We start from the raw sequence: 5,857 nt of genomic DNA, 5'->3' as shown, positions 1-5,857 counted from the left end.
GGGAGGACAACACTGGTGGTGGGAATTCCCCTTATTCATTATCACTATGTACCTTAAATGTTACTGTGAAAGATTTGTAACTCACTTTTGGCTTAAGAGATAATATAGTTTAGGCACCTGCGTCACATGCAGCAAACACAAGTTTGCTTCCCAGAACTGATGTAGTCTCCAGCATGACAACAAGAAAAATTGAACACAATTTTTTTTTCTTTTTTGGGTCACAGCTAACAGCGCTCAGGCATTTTTCCTGGCTCTTCATTCAGAAATTACTCATGTCAGCCTAGGAGGACCATATGAGATGTAGGAGATCAAATCTAGGTTAGCCATATGCAAAGCAAATGCCCTACCCCCTCAGTGTTATTGCAACAGACATTTTTAAACAAATAATGTTGATGAAAGATAATATATGCAAAATATTGAAGACTGAAATCTACACCCTGTGAAAAAAATTGACTTAAAGTTAATAGATGCTTACATTCGAGCCAAATCCACAAAGTACATGAGAAATATTAAAAAATAAAACATAAATTAACATAGTAAATAGATAATTCACAAAGTATGTAATGCACATTTAACACTTATGTTAAAGGATGTTTAAATTTTTTGTAATGAGATAAATAATTGGATAGAGAACAATGTTAAGGTGTATTTCTTTACCTGAAGCCAAACCTGCTTCACTTCTCAGAACCACATATAGTTTCTGGAGCACTGCTGAGTATGTTTCCCAACCAATCTCTGGAGCTAATAGAGAGTGCATTGGAAATAAAGAACTTCTCTTGAAAAGTAAAAATAAAATAAAAAGAAACAATACTTTGAGGATATGCTATTATTTGACAAATTTGTAGTGAATAGTTTTATGCTATTAGGTTTATTAGGGTAGAGAGATAGTTCAGAGGATAGGACGCTTTCCATTATTATAGCCTACCTATATTATTACAGTGTTCTAAACACTACCAGGACTTATCCCTCAGAGCCAGGACAAATTTCTGAGCTCTGTATATGTGATCCTCAAACGTATATGTATATATACAGTTGCACACATATGTAATGATACCATCATATGAAGAAGGAAGGTCAGTGTCAAAAAGTCATGTGGGACTGAAGAGATAGTACAGAGAATAGAACATTAGCCTTACATATGAATGACCTGGTTTTGATCCCTGGCATCTCATATGGTCCACTGAGCCAGCCAGGAGTAATTCCTGAGTGTTGAGCCAGGAGTAAGCACTGAGTAACTCTGGTTGTGATACAAAGTAAAACAAAGAAAAATGAAAAAAAAGAGAAAGAAAAAGAATTTATACATATTATTCTAGTCTGAAGAATTCAAATCACAGAAAACAAACATATGATTAGGAAACCATATTAACATAGTAGCTTATTAATTATAGTGCCATTTTATATCATTTATATCAGTTATTGGAACTTGCAAAGATGTTTATGAAAAAGGATATACATATGGATACAGGCATCTATATGCATATTATATGTACAGAGTGGAATGAGATTATAAGTTTATATATTGATATAATAAATATATATTTAAAATAAAAATATTTGCTAATTAATAGAAGTATGGGGAAAAACAACAGAAATAGTTCTTTTAGGGTTCAGGGAGTTAGGACAGGTCTTTGACAACTGCAATATATGTGTCAACCCTCTTTCGACTACTTGGGCCACAGTCAAACCAGTTGTAGCCCTGGAGACTGGGCACTTTTCTAAAGATTCATGAGCATCAAAGTGTCAAGGCTGGTCCCTGGTACTACAGATGCTCAGAACAAGGTATCTCTTAACTCTCACACTTAACCGTACAAAAAAAATTAAAATAGACCAAGAAGTACTGGGAATGAACCAGTGTGAGAATTGTTTAGGAGCTTCATCCACATAGTTATTTTACTTCAACATATTCTGGTAATAAGTTTAGAAATCTAATTAGAATGATTTTTAAAGAAATGTTTCTATTATCTCAGATAAGAAACATTTCAGAAACAACACTTACAGTCACAAAACACATACTGCAGAAAATAAAGGTGACTATATTCACTTAACCTGTATCTTTTTAAGACTTAGAAAACCTGTTTCAAGAGCCAACATCTTGAATCGTCTTCACATTTTACAGGTCTGGGCCTAATGCCTAACTTCATCCTTAACAGTTTACTGAATCACCTTCATTCATTTAGAACTGTCTTATTCAATACATCAGCTACTAGTTGTGATTGCAGAGCTCTTGAATTGCACTCCTTATGAGTGAGAGATCATATTTTAATTTTCATTTAACTTTTAATTTAAAAATGGAGAATCACTTTAGCTTTAGAGCATTTCATCTGTGCTTAGAAAATATTTGGTGGACAGAGATAGTTTTATGTGTACTTTCAGAAGCAAAATTCAGGGAGATGCAAAAATACCAAACAAGCAAAAAAAAAAATGCCTGGAAATACAAATATTCTCTTAATCAAGAGAAGTTTAGAGAAAAAATATTCAATATTTATTCTATTAACAAGTACCCCATGACTAATCAAGGATGAAAATTAGGCTCATTTCATCATAGATCACTGGTAGTAAAAATATGTCCAGATCAGGCTAATGGGAAGAAAAATTCTCAAGACTAAAAGCTCCCTGACATTGGTTCTCAGCTCCAACTCAAACAGAAAGGAAAAAATTCCTTGTAAAACCTGCTTTCCAATGCAGCTGGGGTAAACTTTATTTATTTTTCGTCTCATTGTTTAAATGGACACACCATAATTGCAGCCATATTTATAATAGCTTTATGCATTTTCCGTCCTAAACTAATCAGAGTGACCACTTCCATTCATTGTCTCAAGGAGTCCTCCAATCTATCCTTTTCCTGTTCCAGATAAATTTAAACCAACTCTCAAGTTCTATTTCCCTTGATAATTTGCTGTTCTTTTATATATGTGTCTTTACTTTTTTTTTTATTTTGATCATAGTGGATTACAGATCTTTCAATTAGTATTTTAGGTACATATTAACATTGAATCAGGGGAATACCCACCACCAAATTTGTCCTTCCCTCATCCCCGTTCCCTTTCTGCAACCCATATCCCCCACCATGACCCCCCAGGCTGCTAGAGTAGGTGGTCCCCTCTTTGTCTAGCTTACTATCAGTGATCATACATCTGTTTGGTCCTGGTGCCCTCCCTTGTTTCTCCCTCTATTTGAGAGGCTAACCTAGATAAATTGAGTTATGTGGTTTTGTTTGAGGGAAAGAAAGGCAATAGAATGGGGTAAAGATTAAGCAAAATAAATAAATAAATAAATAAATTTAAAAAATATGCTGAAAATGGGCGGAGTCCTTCTAGTGGCTATCAGCCTCAGTTTGAGAGAAGACATGAGAAAGGTAATTGAAACATCATAACAATATAAAAATAAATGTCAAATTAAATATCCAGTGAGCCCTACAGCAATAAAGAAAAGCACCACACAATAGTCTTGGTTCTGAATTCAAATCATGCCAGAGTGCAAAAAGAAAGAGAAAGATAAGATAAAGTAATATAAAATAAAAAAGGAGACATCAACTTCAATATCTAAACAAAAATAAAGTCGTCAAAAACAATCAATCAATAAATATATATGTGGAAAAATGATTATTTTGTACTTTTTGATTTATTTTTTAGATATAGTATCTTTTGATGTCTGTTTTTATTAATTTTCAATATCTTTTTAAATTTATTTTTAATTCAATTTAAAAGTCTTTTGATTTTTTTTCTCCTGTTTCTTTTAGTGAACCATTTCCATTTTCAAATCAGTATGGTCTGTGAGGATATGAGTAATATCTTATTGGTTTGGAGGCAATATGTTTTGGATGCAGCTTGTGGTCTATTTTTCAGTCTTTCAACATATGCACAGGTGAAGAATATGAACTCAACATTGGAAGTTTAATAAGATTACTAGGCTGGGTTATCTGTTTCTTGTCCACCATACTGTTGGGATAGCTCAATTCAAGAGAACCTAATCACTTCTTTGGGTCTGAATCTCTTTTGCAGTTAGGGATCTCTTCTTGTTATCTCCTTCTTAAGAAACCCATAACTTCTTTAGAACTAGAGCCCCTTCTCAATACAATCTTTGTTTTTTTCTGAACATCATTTTATATGATCTAAAGACAATGTCCTAAACTATGGTGATAGTTGGAACTGGTATATCTTTTTCCTATGAGCTATATACACAACATAACTTCAGAATTTCCTCGGAAATTATGATGGTTGGGAACAGCTCCTACTACATGAAAATCAAATGGGTCATGGCCACAGCTTGATAGTCACCTTCTGAGTGGATCTGATAGGACCTTATTGTTCGTGCTCTGCAGATGCTTGTGTAGAGTTTACCAGTTCATCCTCATATATCTGGGCATACCTCATTACTAAAAAATGTAGTGATTCAACTGCAGATAATAACTCTACATTTATATCAATCAATGATCCTTAATAAAAAGGCATTTTTCTAGAATGTGCCTTGTACACGGAGGATCCAGGTTCTATCCGGAGTACCCCAGATGCTAACCATAAACTGGCAAATGCAAACAAAGATGCAAAGCAAAATTTCATTAGTAACAAACTGGCAACTTCAAAGAAAGTGGATTGCTTCCTCAAAATAATCTTCCAATCTGCACAGTTACACAAAGAAGTTTGGATGAAGAAAATGGAAAATAAAGCACATTTTTACAAAGAATATGTTGTTCCTCTACACTCAGGAATCACTCCAGAAATGGGGAAGATTGGTGGGGTCTATATCCCATGCAGTGCCAGGTGCCAGGAATCAAACTTGCACCTGCCACATAAAAGAAAACTGTCCTGCCTGTTGTACTCTTGCTGTGGCTCATGCCCAAGCCTGATTATCTGAAATTCTGAATAAAGGTTTTTGAGTAAGGATTTGACTTTGGGGGGGAAAAGATGGCTACAATAGTCCACATAGAAAAGCTCTCTGTCTTTTCAAAGTTTGAATACATTATATCCACTCCTTTATACTTATAGAGGAAACAAATATATGGCAGCATTTTTTTTCTGGGGGCCTTCCAGAAGGCCTGCTGGACAAATTCTAAAAGAGCTGTAACACTGTATGGCAGCATTTTTGAGATTTATTTCTTATAATGTAGTGCAGAAGAAAAAATAAAATATCAGTGAGGCAAAGGACTAACCACCAAAATATATAAATTATGTTTAATATTAAGTATTTCATAACATTCCAGAGCATCAAAGAAAGGCAGTAGAAAGACAAATAAATTATTATTGTGAAGAAAAAATGAAAGCATTAATAAGAAATTTCTAATGAAAGATTGTGCCTAATTTGGGAAACAAGACAAGATGAAAAGGTGAGGTAAAGAAAATGCCAAAGTTTTAGATCAGCAAGTAAACTGGTCAGTAACACCACAAATTAGTTATAAAGCACTTTGCATGGTTGGTAGGGCCAAGTTCCAAAGAAATAGTTTTATGAACCATTAAATATTCAATCACTGTGTCTAGCTATTCAGTAGGCAAAAAGAACTTGGAGTAAATGTATTGTCAAATTTAATTTACAGAAACACCTTTGAAAAACCAACAATGTATCTCAGATTTTACTCACAAAGAATTTCTGACTCAGATAATTGTCATTTTTAAAGTGAACCAAATATAGACATTGTTTGGATTTTTTATAATGTGAAGATTCCTCAGATTGTCTTTTTACCTATTGTGAACTAAAACAATATATCCTAGTCAGCATCCCTACATTATGACCATAATACGGAGTGTGATTTTAGTCTAAATGGTTAGCAAGAAAAATGCATCGACAATTTAAAGAAAAAATTGCATTACATTTTGTTACTTATCACTTTATTCTATTCTGGTTTGGTAATTGTACCTAATTG

At 33.7% G+C, this 5,857-nt stretch overlaps 1 pseudogene; it reads right to left on the bottom strand.

Annotated features, from left to right (window-relative positions):
• Window positions 1–5,017: 5,017 nt before the first annotated feature.
• LOC126002420 (uncharacterized) lies at window positions 5,018–5,069 on the bottom strand (annotated as a pseudogene).
• Window positions 5,070–5,857: the final 788 nt, after the last annotated feature.

The sequence above is a fragment of the Suncus etruscus genome, chromosome 2 (assembly GCF_024139225.1).
Source record: "Suncus etruscus isolate mSunEtr1 chromosome 2, mSunEtr1.pri.cur, whole genome shotgun sequence".
In the NCBI taxonomy this organism is placed as follows: Eukaryota; Metazoa; Chordata; class Mammalia; order Eulipotyphla; family Soricidae; genus Suncus; species Suncus etruscus.
Note: the sequence above shows the minus strand (reverse complement) of the source record. Positions and strands in the feature narration are given on the sequence as shown.